We start from the raw sequence: 19,045 nt of genomic DNA, 5'->3' as shown, positions 1-19,045 counted from the left end.
TCATCTCGGTCTGTTGCCAAATACCCTTCTGTGGCATGTGCGATGTAAATAGCCATTCCAAGATGGCTATGGAGTCCGATCTCAGGGAGCTCTGATCGCGTCGTCGTTTATCGGTGTCGCGGAAATATTCCCCATTCGAACCCATTGGAGTTCGCCCACTAATTTTTGGGCATCGTTCAATGTTTTAACCGAACTTATTACCTCCAGTTTCTGTGGTCTCACCATGGCATGGGTAACTTTCCACCCTAAGTAGCTCCAGGGCGATTTTTTTTGCACTTTTTCTGGAGCAACTATTAGTCCTTTCGTCTTCAGTCGGCTGGTCAGCATTTGACTGAAGTCGTCAGGGAACGGGGCTTCTTGACAGAACAATATGTCGTCCATGTAGTGATATATTAATGTATCTGGCATCTCGTCGCGGATCGGCGATAGTGCCCATGCCACATACATCTGGCATATTGTTGGGGAGTTTTTCATTCCCTGTGGCAGCACTACCCATTCGTACCTCTTTGCAGGTTCACTTTTGTTGATTGAAGGGATGGTGAACGCGAAGCGCGCTGTATCTTCTGGATGAAGGGGAATGTTAAAGAAACAGTCTTTAAGGTCAATGACCAGAAGGTGCCAGTCTCTTGGTAGCATCGTAGATAAGGGCAGCCCAGGTTGGAGGGCGCCCATTGGCCACATCTGGTTATTCACCTTACGTAAATCCTGTATTAGTTGCCATTTACCTGACTTTTTAGGAACCACGAATATTGGTGTGTTCCACGGACTGACTGATGGCTGGATGTGTCCTGCATCCAGCCGTTCTTTCACTATAGTGATGGCAATTTATAGCCGCTCTTTTTGTAAAGGCCACTGCTCCACCCAGACAGGGGTGTCTGTTTTCCATTTTAGTCTGGGTGTTGGCGGCACTTTTGCAGTGGCCCTTACTGAAAATCGTGAGGGGATTGGGTGGGTTCAGGGATGGAGAGGACGGCTCCCAGCTGACTCATTACTTCCCTGCCGATCAGCCCTCCGAGTTGTCCTGGCAACGATAATACATAGGGACGTACGGTTACCTTCTGTCCTTCGGGAAACTGTAATTGCACAGGTTCTAGGGCCTGAAGGGGAGTGGAACCACCACCTACTCCCTGGACGGCATCACGGGCAGTAACAAGCTTCCAGTGACGAGGCCACACGTTGAGGTTGATGATCGTGACGTCAGCCCGTGTCCATCATCACGGAAAGTGTCTTCGTCTCTTTTCCAGTTGTCATCTTTATGATGATAATGGGCCTGGTCTTCATCTGTTGCACTAAATTTACTAGAGTGCCTCCAGATGATCCAAAGCCTCGATCGCCCCGTGCCGTGGGGACGTTCTTTCCTATATTCATTTTCGGGAGCAGGACTAGTTGCGCTATTCGGGTTCCCGCTTCGATTATCAGGGGAGGCGTCAACGTGAGACACGTGATCATTATTTCCCCTGTAGAATCTGCGTCTATTACCCCTGGAAGCACAATAAGTCCCGCGATTCCTGTGGATGAACGTCCCATTAACAAAGCCCCTACCGTGCCAGTTTCCCAATGTATGGGTCCGTGTATCGCCGTCGGTAGCTGATAAACCTGATTAGTCGTGAACGTAATATCTATTGCACAGGGCACATCGATGCCCAAGCTTCCTCTTGTGGCTGGGCCGGGGAGCCGTTGTATAACGCTGGCCCGGCTACTTGTGTCACAGCGCGGGGGCCTTGCGCACTGCGTCGTCCGTTTTTTGCGGACCAGCATGCCCGGTTGTTATGACTATTTTTTTGGCAGCGGTCACACCATACCGTAGCCGAGCAGTCCCTTGCCGAGTGGCCCGTTGCTCCACAACGGTAGCAGACGGAGGTGGGTTTTCTCGGTCGATTTCTTCTTTTGAATCGGTTTCCCCTTCCACCTAGTCTCTGTGCTACTGCCGCAAGGAGCTTCTGGGTGGGTTCCAGAGCGGCAGCGAAGGCATTGGCCATTCCCTGGTGTTGCTGCGTCTGGGTGGCCCTGGCAGCTACCTCCAGCATGTCCGAGATGCCAGCTGTCTTGGGTAACGTGGAAAACAGCAATTTCATTCTCGGATTTGCGTTTTCCAACGCCAATAGCTTAAACATGGATTCCCTTTGATCGACTCCCAGCTCGGATTGCGCTGTGATAGACTGCCAAAGTCTATCGACAAAATGTTGGAACGGTTCGTTCATCCCTTGCTTAACGGCAGTGAATGAAGGGAGTGGGGTGGGCTCGGGAACCACATTAAACGCTCGGCGGGCCAAATGCGCAGCAATATGATGGAGCACAGATGGGAACTGGAGTTGTACTTGTACATCCGCGTATTGTCCCGCGCCCGTGAGCATCTCGCCGGTTACCCCTGTCAATGGGTCACCGGGCGCTAGAGGGCGGTTCGCCTCTGCATGGGCCAGGCGTTCCCATTCTTTAACCCATACGATCTGCTGGGAGGGGGTAAGTAGGTACCTGGCCAAGTTGCGGCAATCATGGGGACAGTTGGTGTCCGCGGTGAACAACCAGTCCAGGATGGCCTGACCACTTTCCGATCTTAATCCTCCCTCTCTCAAGGTCTTCTTGGCTTGTTGTAGGGTTTTCCAGATATGTTGCTCAAATGTAGGCGGCCCATTGTTATCATAAAGGACGGGGCAGGCAACGGTGCTGGTCTCCCATTCGCCTTCGAGGATGGCATCACGGATGATACCGGACCATCTTCCGGGTCGGGACTTGCCAGCGTCTTTGGTGCCAGGGTTGCTCCGTCTTGACAATAGTGGAGCTGGAATTCCTACATCATCATCGTCAGGGAGGGTGGGTGGGTCTCGGTAGGTGTGGAAGGATGACCGTTGCTCTATGTTTGTTATTCTCTTTTCCAGGGACTTCACCGCTTGAGTTGTTTGTTCCAGCAGGGCTTTTATTGTGGATTCCGGGCCGACAGGTGTGGCTGATGGAGTGGCTGCTGCTTTCTCATGCTCATTTTCTGAGCTGGGAGGTGGCAGTAAGGGCGGTTTTACACAGCAGCTGGAGTCACCCGTCGGTATCTTCATATTGTTTTTGGTCTCCGGAGCAGGAACTTCTTTTTCTACCTCCAGCCTGATATCTGAGAGGAATTCAGCTACGGAATGATGTACTTTTCCTCTCATGCCCTTGATGCCAAGGCTGCTGGTCCTTGAGATTGGGAACGCCTTTTGGGCTTTTTCGTTCTCGGTCGGTAACGGAGGCGCTGTTGGGACTACGCCAGTTTCTGCCTCAGGAAGTGGTGTTCTAATATTAAGGCTGCTGTTCGGTGGGATTGCCGCTATTGCGGTGATGGCAGCTTTCGCCTCACTTTTTATCTTTTTTAAGGCATTAGTCACCACTTCCCAAGTGGCATCTACTCCGGTTATATTTTTTCGAACTTCTTGATCGTGGAGGTCATTCAATAGGTCACCAACCTCCTTCCAAAGTTCTCGCGTAGCAACAGCGGGGGAGTAGGAGAGTCCCTGCTTGATGGGGGTGCTTGGTGAAAGTCCCATCTTCCTTTCCTTTTTCCTGGTTAATTATTAGTGTTGAAAGAAGGGTAACGGGTCTTCTTACCCGACTGTTGATTGCCGTTCACTCTAGGGGGTTGGATCCCTCTTTCCTGATTCGTCAGAAGCACAGGCTAGACAGAAGTCTATGCCCGCATTCTCCACCAGATGTACCAAGACGAATCTTTCTTCAGGGATCGGTGCCTCAAGGTCTAAGTAGGTGTAGCAGTATAGACTTGAGAGTTGTGCTCTCAGTCTATCACTCACGTAGTGGAACTAGCAAGATCAGACCGTGGCTCGATGAGCTACCAGCCTCTCTTGTGACTAGCCCAAGAGTGAGCTCCTCAGTGGGTGTGAGCCTCACCTTTTATTGGCCCCCTGGTCTTGCACATGCTCAATAGGGGGCCTGCCCTAATTGGGCACAGGTGGATTTGATACCGGCTCCCACCCACTTCTCGGTAATCAGAGGCGTCTGATTGCTTTGTTCCACTACAGAGCAATGCAACTTTCATGTACTCTGGTAATAGCATCAAGCCTGGTTAATAGCATCAGTGAGTTTATCTACAAACTGTGCAGAGGGCTCTTCCTTGCCTTGCTTAATTGACATATAAGATGGAGCAGCTGGTGTAGCTCTAACTTTATTCATAGCGTCCCTTGAAGTCTCATGGACTCTCTTATTATATGTGGGCCTAATCTTGCTTGTGCCTCGAAATTAGCATACTGTCCATAACCCATAAGCTGATTCACTGTTTTCCCATACAAGGGGTCATTTTTTTCTCTAGGAATGTCTGCAAATCAGTGACATAATGCTTGCCAGTGAGCTTGCCATAACATTAGTGCTGACTGAGTCATAATCATTCTCATAATCCCCTTTATATCCTCTGGAAGCAGTAATCCTGACTCCCAGATATAATTTATCATTAGCTTGACTGGTTCACCATGCAACCCGCATTCATTTACGGTAGCTTTTAATTGTGTTAGCAATTTCCAATTAAAAGAGTGATATTCCGCTTCCACATTTCCCCAATTATCTCTTGTATATATGATCGGGAAAGCTTGTGGGAGGCTATCTATGATTGAGGATAAATCATAATCTTTATTATTGAGGGCCTCCTCATGCATTTGCGACCAATTAATCGTTAAAATGTGGCAAAGCTGTGCAGCAGGCTTTTGTTTCTGAGAAGTGGCTGCTTGTGGCAGTGGGGGGGAAGCCGCCTGGTCGGAGGAGGAGGAGGGGGGGGAGGAGGGGTGCTGCGGGCCGAGAACGTCCCCGTCGGATGACGCAGGGCGTAGGGGTGGGGCCGAAGGCGGGGTCTGTTGGGGGTCGGGACCGGCCCCGAAGCCACCCTCGCCAGATGACGCGGGACGTAGGGGCGGAGCCAAAGGCGGCACCCACTGGGGGCCGGGGCCGCCCCTGGGACCATCCCCTCTGGAAGACGTGTGATGTAGCGTTTCCGGATTTTGGTTCAGTCAACTTCCGGTGCTCGAAGCGGTAACTTCCGTCCCGTTCCTATCTCCCGAGTCGTGTGGCTCAAGATGGCCGGCACAGGCCACATCAGAGGGAGGTGGGGGAGGGGCAGCGGGTTGCATCGGAACTTCACTGGAATTTTGAGCGATCTGTACAATTCTCTTTTCTCCCGTGGGGGGGCACGGATCGTAATTAAGCCCTAACTGGTGCAAATCTGGTATCGGCTGCCCTTCTAAGGTTGCCGAGGGTACAGCGGCAATTTTCTTCTCTGTCTGATAACGCTGCAAGCAGGTAAACACTGTACGCCACGGTTTCATCAACTTACGAGCGGTCTTATCTTCATCTGTTACCTTATACCACAAAATATCTCCCAAGCTTTTCCATTCTTTCTTACCAAATAACTTAGAAGTCTCAGTAAACAACTGGTGCGAGCTGCCGTATTCTACAAGCGCCGCGAGATCTTTTTTAAGATCTAAAACTTTCATGGCACGTTTCTGTAAGAAACTAATAAGAAGGTCTAGAGCTACTTCATTCTCTCTTTTTTGCACACTTAACTATCCCTCTATTATTTTGCTGCAGCCTTAATCTGAGCCTTTTTCGGGCTTTTTTAAACGAGCCTTTTTTTTGGGCTTTTCCTTCAAACCTTTTGCGTACAGGTTTTTCCTTTGAACCTTCTACGCACGGTATTTGTAGTGAAATGAGGCAACCCAGTGCCACTAATTGCCTGGTAGTGAGCATGAGCTCCTTTTATTGGCCCCCTGGTCCTGCTCATGCGCAGTGGGGGCCTGCCCTAACCAGGCACAGGTGGGCTTGACACAAGCTCATGCTCACTCCCTGGCAATTAGTGGCACCTGGTTGCCTCATTTCACTACAGGTTTTTGCAACTTTTTTACAATTAAAAACCTATAACCCTTTTGCAGCAGCGAATGAACTCGTTCATTTTCGTTCAGTTACGATTCGCCTCTCTACGCCTGCGTCGAGAGGAATTTATTGCCCTCCAGGACATTGCTTTTTCGGTACTTTCCTGGAGCTCCCCCATTCCCAGCCAAGTTATTTGGTCTCAGTGGTTTTACCTGCCGAACTGTGATTGGTGCTATCGATGGTTCAGTCCTCCACAAGGCTTCCCTGGCAAAAATCGGTCTTCTGCGGAGTGTGCCTGTCGATTTAGGAACTTTTCAAACTTTCTTCAAGACTCTTCAGACTTTTTAATTGTTCAGGGCCTTATCACCTGTTCGGGCACCAGTTGTTGGGAAACGGTGAGGAAAACTCGTGCAACCAATTTGGTTGATAAACAAGCCTCTCCTTTATTGCGCAGTAACTTTTTCTTATATAGTGTTTCTGTGACCACACCACCGTCACCAAACATCAACATAATTTTTTATTGGACACCCGGTGTGTTTACCTGTAGCACAGCGAATCCCTGTTGAAGTTAGCATAGGATTGTGGGCCAATCTCATTGGCCCCTCAAACATGGGGCACGGCAAAGGGGTAACACCCCTTACCTTTCGGGAACATTGGAGAGCATTCTACGACAACTGACCTTTTATTGTTAGCTTTTAGTCATGTTTGCGAAGACTTTGATGTAATGTGTTGCAAGAACTTCTCTTATCATTTGGAGTCAATTCAGAACAAAATGCAATTGATTAAGATAACATGAAAAAATTAACTGTTGCATATAATGGGCTAGATGAATGCTTAAATCGCTTCACGATAGGGGGATAGCATGATATGCAAGATATGAAATTCCCCAATTAATTATCTGCTTATGTTCTTTTCAGTGTGATTTTCGGTTCCCCAGGCTGGGAGGTTGTCGCGACGAGGGAAGAATGGAGACGCTTAATGTAAGTGTCCACTAAGCTTGAGTTTATTGTGATCCAACATCAGGTTAATATACTCTTGTTAATTAGCTCATACATATTGCAAAAGCTGAGCTCCTGATTGGTGCTCTAATTAAAAGTTAGCTACTGATAAAGCTGTATCAACATCCTGCTTTGCTAACCGCAATGGCATGTATCAGGACACCGTGACCGTGAGAACTGCTGAAATCCTTCTACCTTTATCATGCAGCTGCAGCTCAGGGAGTTGGCACCCTGAGCCTTGCTAACTTGTTTGTAACTTTGCTCATGTCCATATGTCCCTGTTCTGCCAACCATTCTTCCACAATTCCCCCGTTTTTATTTTGGACCATAAAGATTTTTGATACAGCTGTATCAAGCATGCGTCAAATACATTGAAAAATGCAAGGCAAAAGCAAGAGTAAAATCATGATAACAATGCCAGCATAACAAAGCATTTTAGCTAAAGCTAAAAGCCATCCTAAAAGGCCAAGACCATGAAACCAGGTTGTAAAAACACCAGCGAGGGGATTTACTTGTTGCTGAATCTGTTGTGTGTGTTGCTTCAAATATCGAATGCTGGCATGGATACTTTCACTGTGATCAAAGAGGTTCAAGCAACACATCCCTTCGAAATCCTGACAGCCATGGCCCTGAGCAAGTAACAAAAAATCTATGGCAGCACAATTTTGCAATAAGGCATGTCTTAAGCTATTTTGGTTCATTAAAACTTATCTAAAATTTCAGTAGTAACATTTGCCTGATTCTCAGACCAACAAGCCCATTTTGCAAGGTTACTCAAAGCATTTGCTGCTGCACCACCAGGAATAAAAATAGCTAAAGCTGCTCTAGCTGCTACACTTAAAAGCTCAACCTTATCATTACACTGTGGTGTAAGGCCAATACTTCGCCTATCACGCTGTTTCGCTAATTTCCGCAAGTCAGCAAAGCTGGGTGCAAAAAGAGTTAGTGAGCCTAAGTAGCAGGGTCTGCCAACTATTTCATGGGGAATACCTTGCCATGCTCTATCTCCACAAATCAAGAATACTCCAGGAGGTAGAGCCTTGACAGTATCATTGACCTGAATTAACACAGTATTATCTTTGGGGTTATGAGTAGAGCCTATAGGTCATATTTTGACAGAGCCATTGTATCCACAATACCCAGATTCAGAAGTATAGTCCCAAGTTTTAGAACTAACATCCTGCCAGGTAACAGGATATGGCCGAGCAGCATATTTGGGACCAAAAACTATACAGGTCGGTGTCCAATTTCCTGATACATTACCAATTTTCTGGGATCCTAATAGATTCAATTCTTGAGGGTCCCATGGAAGGGATTTCTGGAGGCCCAAAATCAGTTTTGCTGAGCAATTTCCTAGGGAAAGGCTATTATTACAGGAGCCATTTGAAAATTGACCAATCAAAGAGACATTAAACCCTGGGACTCCTATTAAGCAGGTACGAAAAGGGGTGTGTGGCGGAAGCCATTGCAATATAAAAATCAGTGGTACTGGTCATTGTGTAGTAACTTTTTCTTATATAGTGTTTCTGTGACCACGGGTTGGGCACGACAAAGGGTTCACATATCCCCCTGTTTTTATTTTTGCACAAGCCCATGTTTGGTTAAAAACTTTTGCAGTACCAATTCTCAAACAAACATAATACAAACAACAAAACATGTAGAACCTAAAAATACATTCAATATCATAATGCCCTTATGAAGCAATCTAAAACTACTCAGTTAACAAATCAAAACATACTGGTTAATAGGTTATTAATCAAATTTTGTTTCCCATAATCAAGTGTAAATCGACTTTGCATTCATGGCATGTCTCCGTTTCACACAAGCACTCATACACACGCACTCTCAAACAGAGCTCTGTTTAATATTAGGAAGGTTTGGCGTCCACTAATGCAGAGAGTCAAAGGAGGGATAGGAGAGGCTTATCCAATGGAATCTTGTCGGGGGGCCCCTATAAGCGTCTCCAAGTCCCACCGGCTCACAGCACGATGGAGTCCTAGTTCCTTCATAGTTGCCAAATTAAAATGCAATACACGTCATCACAATCTTCACAAACATATCAAATTAACTAATGCAATACACGTCATCAAAATCTTCACAAACATACCCTAAAAGTTAATAATAAAAGTTAGTGGCAACACGATATTGTAAAATTACATGTCTGATACTATTAAAATCTTGTTAGCATCTGTGTTAAACTATCAAAAACTAAGTTCATCTACTTAGCAATACGACAACAAAAAAGAAAACCACAATCAACAATTAACATATAGACAAGGGATCCCATAATCAACATATAAATAGTCACGTGACTCACGACATTAATAAAAGTCTTTTATCAACACCTTATAGTATGAGAGGAAAGGCCTAATAGAATTGTTCAAAGACAGAACTCTGAGCCTATAAACGGCAAAGGCACCAGACACAGTTTGTCCAGTAATTCTGTAATGCGACACTGGTCCAGTTGATACTCTAACAAAATCGGTGCTTTGGGGCGTCGATCCATCGGGAGGCGTAGTAAGGCCGTCTCTCCCATAGAGCCAAACGCTGTTCCTCAGTGAGAAACTGTCGAAGAAGCGGTTGCTGTATTAGTTAGTTGTTATGTCAGAACTAACTAGGCAATTCGAGTTCTTTTTGATATTATCATAGGCAGTGTTCAAGTCATAGTCTTAATACAAATTTCTCTAGTATAGTCACTGTCTATTAGTCCTGGTAAGACAAACAGATCCTTAAGTCTGGCAGATGATGGTTCTAATAAGAGGGTTCCACATGGTTTTTCCCTCATATTTTACTGGGTCGGTGATGCTCGGAGGGATCTTTTGGAGTTTGCTGTCGATAAAAGTCACGTCTACTGTGGTTGCCAGGTCGGATGTGGCTAGCTGGAGTTGTCGTTGGAGGGATGTGGAAGTGGCTGGTTGCTGGAGAGAGGTGGCTGTTTGGAGTTGTTTGGAAGGGTGCACACTAGAGCCGAAGTTGGGGTGTTCATGCTGCGGCTTCTCGCACTCTTCGATCTGTTTCCCTGGCGTGCGCCTCCCTGAGGACGAAGGACTTGATGCTGTCGTCGCGGGGGAAGGCGGGGGCTTCTCGGGGCCGTGGCAGCAGTAGCAGCGGCAAGGGGTGAGATACAGGTAGATGAGGACCAGGACCACGCTCAGGATGCAGCCCACCAGCGTGGTGTAGGCGGTGTTGAGGGTGTCGTGGGGACCATGCAGGGTGAAGTTGTGCACCAGCAGCTCCACATAGAGGGTCTCGTTGAGGACAGGACCCCCCACCCAACAGGAGTAGGTGCCGGCATCCTCGGGGCGCAGGGCTCGCAGCTGCAGGCTCCCGTTAGCCAGGAGCAGGGTGCTGTCATTCCCGCTTTCCTCCGGTGCCTTTTCACCTCCCAGGGTCACCCAGTACCAGCTCTGCACCCCCTGCAACCGAGTGTCACAGCTCAGGGTCACCGTGTCACCCAAGTGGCCTTCCAGCACCGTTTCCCTTGTCTCGCTGCAGTTGAGGGGCTGCCGGCCAGCCAGGCTCAGGATCCCGATGGGAGCCGGGAGGGTGAGAAGCACGCAGCGTAATTCCCCCTGTAAATCCATCACGGCGCTCAGGTGGCGGCGGTGGCCGTGGGGCACCAGCTGGAAGAGGTGACAGTCACAGGCCAGGGGGTTGGCATGCGATTTGTGCTGGCAGCGCGTACACCACACCGGACCAGCTTGGCTTTCTTGTCGCATGTGTCCAGGGGCGCCGCATTAGAAACAGCGATATTTTGTTGCTCGGTTTCGCTGAGCGGATGCAGCCGGGCTTTGCAGGGGTGCAAGAGCAGCTAACACCTGAGAGCTAGTAGCCCTTGCCTGTACTTTTAGGCTTTCACCTAAGTCCTTAACTGCCTCTACTAACATAGCATTTGGCCCCTGAGGTACTTCTTGCGTGCGCTCTAATAATTCCTCTACCGACCAAGTCCCTGGAAGCGTAACTATGACACTACGAGCTACAGAGTTACAATGTTGCATGGCACATTGTTTTAGTAAAGCCCCATGCATATACTCCGGAACTCCGGCTGCCTGAATAGCGCTAGCAACTCTGTCCACAAACGACCCAAAAGGCTCTTCCCTCCCTTGTTTGATTCCCATATACGACGGAACTCCTCCAGGCGCTTTAACGCGCCTCAAGGCAAGACGTGCTACATGCATGGATTCCCTGATTTTACCTGGTCCCAACAGTGCTTGTGCCTCAGACTGACGCCATGGTCCTAGACCCATTAACTCCTCAAGTGTTATTCCATACAAAGGATCACCTGCTTGCCTCTGCACTGCCACTGACTCCTGGCAAAATGATTGCCAGTATGCATTGTATAGCAATTGCTGATGCTGAGTAAGAATCAATTTCATGATGTTCTTAATGTCTTCTGGCAGAAGCAGATTATCCCCCCAGATATAATCCAACATTTGCCGAACAGGCTCACTCTGTACTCCATTTTCACTAACAGTAGCACGTAATTGCGATAGTATTTTCCAATCCAGATTAGTGATGTTCGCCTGCATACCACCGGGTACTTGTGAACAAACTACTGGGAACGCACTGGTTAAAGAATCTGCTGTGTCCCTATCTCCCGCCTGCATAGCGTCTGCATCAATAGTCTGCCACAACATTTGCCGTCTCATGGCAGTCATCCCACAGGGAGGTCTGTTGCCTCCCTGGGGCTCGGATTAGAGATGTTAAGAGGAAACTCCCTAATCTTGTGGGTTCCTCTGATTACTATCCACTGCTGATTTTTCAGGTTGGCAGTGAAGAAATTATCACAAGAAATGTAAGGGCAATGAAGAGTGACTTCAGGGCCCTGGGACGGCTAGTTAGGGGGTCTGGAGCGCAAGTAGTGTTTGCCTCCATCCCTCCTGTAAGAATGGGTGGGGAGGTATATAGGAAGAGTTTACAAGTCAACGAGTGGCTAAGAGACTGGTGCCAAAGACAGGGTTTTGGTTTTTTTGATCATGGGATGCTATATGAGACACCTGGCCTGGTGGTGGCAGGTGGGATGCACCTGTCCCAGAGGGGGAAGAGGCTTTTGGGGCAGGACTTAGCAGGGCTCATTGAGAGAGCTTTAAACTAGATGTGAAGGGGGAAGGGGAGAAAACTGGGTCTGTCAGGAACAAACACAAGAGGAACGAACCGGGGCCCGAAGGCAGGTGGTCTAGGGAGGATTTAGTCCCACCAGTGTGCTCTGTTTGTTTCCTGAAATGTCTGTATGCTAATGCACGCAGCATGGGGAATAAGCAAGAAGAGTTAGAGGAAGGAACAGAGTACCCAGTAGGATCAGAACCCTGGACTTCCACAGGGCAAACTTTGGCCTCCTCAATCAACTGTTAAGAGAAATCCCATGGGACAGGGTGTTAGAAGATAAAGGGGCTCAAGATAGCTGGTCAATATTCAAGGACCACTATTTGCAGGCACAGGATCAGAGCGTCCCTATGGTTAGGAAATCTAGTAAGGGAGCTAGGAGACCAGCATGGTTAAAAAAGGAACTGCTGGGAAAACTTAAGTGGAAAAGGAAAATCTACAGATCATGGAAGGGGGGGCTGGTCACTTGGGAGGAATATAGGACTGTTGTCAGAGGATGTAGGGAGGCAATTAGGAAAGCTAAGGCCTCCTTGGAACTTAACCTTGCAAGTCAGGTTAAGGATAATAGAAAGGGCTTTTTCAAATACATAGCTAACAAAACTACCACTAGAGGCAATATTGGCCCACTAAGGAATGAGCTGGGAGCCCTGGTGACAGAGGATATAAAGAAGGCAGAGGTGCTGAACGCCTTCTTTGCCTCTGTCTTTACTCCTGCGGGGTTTCCATTGAGCCCCAGATTCATTTAGCCCCAGAAATAGTCGAGATAGATGAAGAGTTGGACATAGTAGATGAGGATTGGGTTAGGGATCAGCTGAGTAATCTGGACATCCATAAGTCGATGGGTCCGGATGGAATGCATCCAAGGGTGCTGAGGGAGCTGGCGGAGGTCATTGCTAGGCCACTGTCCATCATCTTCAGTAAGTCATGGGTAACAGGAGAGGTGCCTGAGGACTGGAGGATAGCAAATGTCACTCCAGTCTACAAGAAGGGCAAGAAGGAGGACCCGGGTAACTATAGACCGGTCAGCCTCACCTCCATCCCTGGAAAGGTGATGGAACAACTTGTTCTTGTCACTATCTCCAGGCATATCAAGGACATGGGAGTCATCAAGAGCAGTCAGCATGGTTTTATCAAGGGTAAATCATGTTTGACTAACCTCATAGCCTTCTATGAGGAAATTACTAGGTGGATAGATGATGGAAGAGCAGTAGATGTGGTTTATCTTGATTTCAGTAAAGCATTTGACACCGTCTCTCACAGCATCCTTGTAGATAAGTTGATCAAATATGGGTTTGGTGATCAGGTAGTGAGGTGGATCAGGAACTGGTTGAAAGGAAGGAGTCAGAGAGTTGTAGTCAATGGGGCAGAATCTGGTTGGAGGTGTGTGACTAGTGGAGTCCCTCAGGGGTCGGTACTGGGACCGGTGTTGTTCAATATCTTCATCAACGACTTGGATGAGGGTATAGAATGTACCCTCAGCAAGTTTGCTGATGACACTAAGCTGGGAGGAGTGGCTGACACACCAGAAGGCTGTGCTGCCATTCAGAGAGACTTGGACAGGCTGGAGAGTTGGGCAGGGAGAAACATGATGAAATTCAACAAGGGGAAGTGTAGAGTCTTGCATTTGGGGAAGAACAACCCAATGTCCCAGTATAGGTTGGGGGCTGACCTGCTGGGGAGCAGTGTAGATGAAAGAGACCTGGGGGTCCTGGTTGACAAGAAGATGACCATGAGCCAGCAATGTGCCCTTGTGGCCAAGAAGGCCAATGGCATCCTGGGGTGCATTAGAAAGGGTGTGGTTAGTAGGTCAAGAGAGGTTCTCCTCCCCCTCTATTCTGCATTGGTGAGGCCACACCTGGAGTATTGTGTCCAGTTCTGGGCCCCTCAGTTCAAGAAGGACAGGGAAGTACTTGAAAGAGTCCAGCGCAGAGCTACTAAGATGATTAAGGGAGTGGAACATCTCCCTTATGAGGAAAGGCTGAGGGAGCTGGGTCTCTTTAGTTTGGAGAAAAGGAGACTGAGGGGTGACCTCATCAATGTTTTCAAATATGTAAGGGGTGAGTGTCAGGGAGATGGAGTTAGGCTCTTCTCAGTAGTGACCAGTGATAGGACAAGGGGTAATGGGTGTAAATTGGAGCATAGGAGGTTCAAGTTGAATATTCGAAAAAATTTTTTTACTGTAAGGGTGACAGAGCCCTGGAACAGGCTGCCCAGGGAGGTTGTGGAGTCTCCTTCACTGGAGACATTCAAAACCCGTCTGGACACGTTCCTATGTGATGTACTCTAGGTGGCCCTGCTCTGGCAGGGGGGGTTGGACTAGATGATCTTTCGAGGTCCCTTCCAACCCCTAGGATTCTGTGATTCTGTGATTTATGATTCTGTGATTTGCAGCTCATCAGGCGGAAGAACAGGAGCATTATCTTTAAATGGATTTTTTGACAATTTAGAGGATTCCAAAAAAGGATATGGAGGAGGCTCAGGAGGATCTAAAAAATGTGGTGGTGGGGCAGAATCCGACAAGGGAGTAGAGGGACCCTCCGGAGTAGAAGGCACAACAGGGGCAGACAGCAAATCATTTCCCTTTCCTAAGGGCTCAGTCGGAATATTTATGACATTGGTAACAGGGGGTAATGGGCACTTAGGCTCTGTAACAGCAACAGAAGGATTGGGCTCTCCCAGGCGCTGTGCCGCTGCACGAGCAGCCTGTTGCTCAGCCTTATGTTGTTGTAACGCATTGATAACGACCCGCCACTGTTTCCCTAATTTCTTAGCAACTTTATCATCCTCTATTGTACCTTCCCACAACTTGTCCCCAAAACGCCTCCATTCTCCTTCATCAAAAACTGTATGGGGGTCTGCAAAACAACCTTTGCTAACCCCTGCCGCCAGTAATCTTGGCAGCTCCTTTTTTAAATCTAAACCTTTAACTCCCCGCTTTTCTAAAAAGCTCTGGAGCAATGAAAGCACCGCTTGCCTTTCCATACTTACTAAATCGTCAGCGCGCTGTTGCAGCCCTGCAAGGCTTCGGCGGTACTGTCGACCGAGTCTCTTCTATAAGGTCGCTCGGGGCATGGAGTCCAGCTCTTCTGCCTCTTGTGCTGCGTCAAGATCGACTTACTACTGCATCGGACCGTGGCATCGGGGAACTCCAATTTAATTTTATCCGTGGTCCCGGCCGTCCTTAATTCCTGGTCCGGGCCACCCTTGGTCCCTTGTCTGGGCTATCCTTAGTCCCTTGTCTGGACCATACTTTGTCCCTGTTCGGGCGCCATTTTGTCGCGACAAGGGAAGAATGGAGACGCTTAATGTAAGTGTCCACCAAGTTCGAGTTTATTGTGATCCAACATCAGGTTAATATACTCTTTATAATTAGCTCATACATATTGCAAAAGCTGAGCTCCTGATTGGTGCTCTAATTAAAAGTTAGCTACTGATAAAGCTGTATCAACATCCTGCTTTGCTAACCGCAATGGCATGTATCAGGACACCGTGACCGTGAGAACTGCTGAAATCCTTCTACCTTTATCATGCAGCTGCAGCTCAGGGAGTTGGCACCCTGAGCCTTGCTAACTTGTTTGTAACTTTGCTCATGTCCATATGTCCCTGTTCTGCCAACCATTCTTCCACAGGAGGTGGTCTTTCACTCCTTTACTGGTCCTTTAACTCTGGAGGTGTGTGTCCACCCTTTCTCCGCAGAACGGACAGCAGTATCTGTAGTTAATAAGACAAGATAAGGTCCTTCCCAGAGAGGGGATAAGCTTTCTTCTTTTGATGTATTGCAAATCCCCAGGGGGGTTGTTTGCACCAACATTCCCATTTTCCTTAACTCAACCATTTTCCCAAAATTTCTATATATTTTCTGATACTTGTATTCTCTATTATATCATGTTTTGTTGGCATTCCCCAACAATAAGACATCCCATATAACATTTCATATGGTGATAACCCAGTTTCACTTTGTGAATTTGTTCTTATATTTAAAAGTGCCAATTGTAGACATCCAAGGCATTTGAGTTTCAACCATTAATTTTGCCAATTGTTGCTTAATAGTTTGATTCATTCTTTCCACTCTGCCCAAGCTTTACGGGTGCCAAAGAGCATGATAATCCTAATGGATACCCAAAGATTTGCATAGTAATTTAATTATTTTTGAAGTAAAATGTGTGCCTTGGTCAGAGTCGATACCATAAATTACTCCATATCTAGGTATTGCTTATCTAATAAAACCTTTACCACCGTCTGTGCCGTAGCTCCCACTACCGGGTAAGCTTCTACCCAGTGTGTTAAATGACCCACTATTACCAATAAATATCTGATTCTTCCTACTTAAGGTAATTCAATTTGTATTTTCTCAAAAGGCCTGTGGACAATTTTTCTTCATCCCATGGCTACTTGTTTTAAATATTTTCCTATTAATCTCTTGACAAGTTAAACATCCTTGCCAAAATTTGCCTGGTGTACGCTTTTTGTAACATCTTTCGTCCATCAGGCAGCATCCATTTACACTGTTCCAATTTTGGCCCCTATCTTCTCGAATTTTGAGGGTGAATCTTTTGGTCCTTGATATGATATGGTGAGGTAAATGCAATGCGGCAAATGTGTGGTACAACAGATAGTTTACCACCCCCCACAGAAACACGTTAAAAATTTACTGTCTTTTGAGCCAGGAAAGACATGCAGCAGGAAAAACTGTTGCCAGGCAGGGTGCAGTTCCCAATTGCTCCTTAATGGAAACCTCAGAGACGGAATCGGCCTGCTAAAAAAGCACAGACTGCAAAAAGAGCCACACGACATAAGATAACCACACAAAATGGGATATATATATATATTCTCAACTAAAGGATTTATACCCCAAGCTTAACTAGCTTCTGTTTTGTATCATGCACCTAAAGATAGGACTGCTAATCAGGTCGCCTCCCGGTACATAGTCAAGACAAAGATAATAAATTTAGCAAGGTAACAAGGACTGAAAGATAATATTAAATAAAAGAGAAGTTCCTGGGATGACAAAATCTGTGTGTCATCTTTAGCAAGTCTGTGTGCCAGTGATTTATGAACAAAAAAAAACCAAAAAAAAAACCCCCAAAGAAATAAACAAAAAAATCCAGAACCCCTTTTTGCTGTATTAAAAACTCCAAGAAAAAAGAGGAAGGCGCAGCTCGTTCTCTCTCCCCCCCTTTCTCTCTCGCCACTGTACCCTCCCCCTCTCCAGCCAGAGGCCAGGGCCCGTGGACGGTGATAAAACTTAATTGCTCTCTTGTTTTTCTTTCCTTTTCTTAACAACTCTCTCCCCAAAGTGACTAATTTGTGTAAATTTTCTCCTCTTGTAAACTTGTTCTTTTTTTTTATCTTTTAAAGGTGGTGTTATTGTTTCCTTTCCCTAAAATTAATCTTTGTCATTTACTTAAATCATAAAGCATGTTATTTTTGTAAATTTGTGCAATGTCTATGAGTAGTGGCTAATTTTTCCTCACAATAAAAATATAAAATAATATACTGCATATCCGGATTTTCTTTTTCCTTCTATTACTCGGGAGGATCTGTATACAAATAATTTTTCTCCCTTCCTGTCACGGTTTAACAGTGGCCCGGCAATTAAACCGAGTAACAGACGCTCTCTATTAATCTCTCTCTCCTCCTTGATAAAGAAAGGAGAGAGAATAAGGGAGAGAGAATTATGGGTTGGAAACTAAACTACACAACTTTAACGAAACAGTAATGATAAATAGGAAAAAAATTACTAAATATATACAAATATACAGGAAAATGGATACCACGTTCCTTCCCCCTCTCCCCCCAATAACTCTCACGTCACCACCGAGGCTGCAGGGCAGCCCTGGGAAAGTCCAGGCTGGAATCCTGGAGTTGGCAGCAGTCAGGAACTGGAGGCAGGAACACACAGATATGGGCTGGCACGGATCAGGACCACAGGCAGGCAAATGGACGGAATCCTTCCAGGATGCCGGGTGAAGGAAGGGAAGCAGGAAAGGCAGGAAGGACAGACAGACGGAATCTGGAAGCAGGAAATCTGGCTTGGCCCTCGTGATCCCTCAAATTTATACTGAGTATGACATATATGGGATGGAATTCTCTGTTTGGTCAATTCTGGTATCTATCTTGTCCGTTCCTCCCCAAGGGAGGGATGCAGGTGGGACCTCTTTCTTCTCCTGGAGGGTAAAAGTTTTCATCAGAGCTGAGCAGTGTCCTTGGCTCTGCATACCAGTCTCTAGCAGTAACTATAAACATTGAGTGTTATCAGTCCTAGAAGCAGACACGGTCTGAGAAACTTGCTGTTAATTTCAGCAAGTGCAACTACTTCCAAGAGACTTAGCTAAAAGCAAAAGTACAAGACAGAAAATCACCTTTATCTTGGCCCAAACCAGGACACTTCCCCAGTTCAGGATCACTTAAATCTGATCTCACTTTCATTTGGGTTTCTATTACTTGTAGGTAATCATGCTGTAATTTCTCTGATGGTTCCCCAAACAGAAATTGTGCAGGACTCTGCGCTGAAGTTAAGTTCCAAATTATGAAAGTCTATCAGTAAGGTTTCATATTTCAGGAGCCGGCTATCTGTCAGCCACTTTTCCACCTTCTGCTGTAAAACACCTCTAACATTATGGGGGGTGTATACTTTCAGGGGTGCACTAAAGGTAACTTTCTGTGCTTCTTCTATAAGTAATGCAGTTGCCACCAGAGCCTATAAACAGGCTGGCCATCCCCTACTCACGGGGTCTAATAATTTTGAGCAGTATCCTACAGGTTTGTTTTTTTTTTATTATTTCTGCCCAATCTTGAGTAAGCACCCTATAAGATGTCTGATTTGATACGTTGACAAATAAGAAAAATGTTTTTTCCAGGTTGGGGAGGCTCAATGCTGGAGCTTGTATTAATGGTTTTTTTATTTCCTCTAATTTCTGATCGTCTTTTACCGACCATCCAATTTCCTCATTTGTCAACTTCTCATACAAAAATTTTACCTTTTCACTATAACTCTCAATCCATGGCCTGCAATATCCTAATAATCCCAGTAATTGTCTAATTTCCTTTTTAGTTTCTGAGGGTCTTAGATCAAGTATTCCTGATACCCTATCAGGATCCAGTTT

This window comes from Calypte anna, chromosome W (genome assembly GCF_003957555.1).
Source record: "Calypte anna isolate BGI_N300 chromosome W, bCalAnn1_v1.p, whole genome shotgun sequence".
In the NCBI taxonomy this organism is placed as follows: Eukaryota; Metazoa; Chordata; class Aves; order Apodiformes; family Trochilidae; genus Calypte; species Calypte anna.
Note: the sequence above shows the minus strand (reverse complement) of the source record.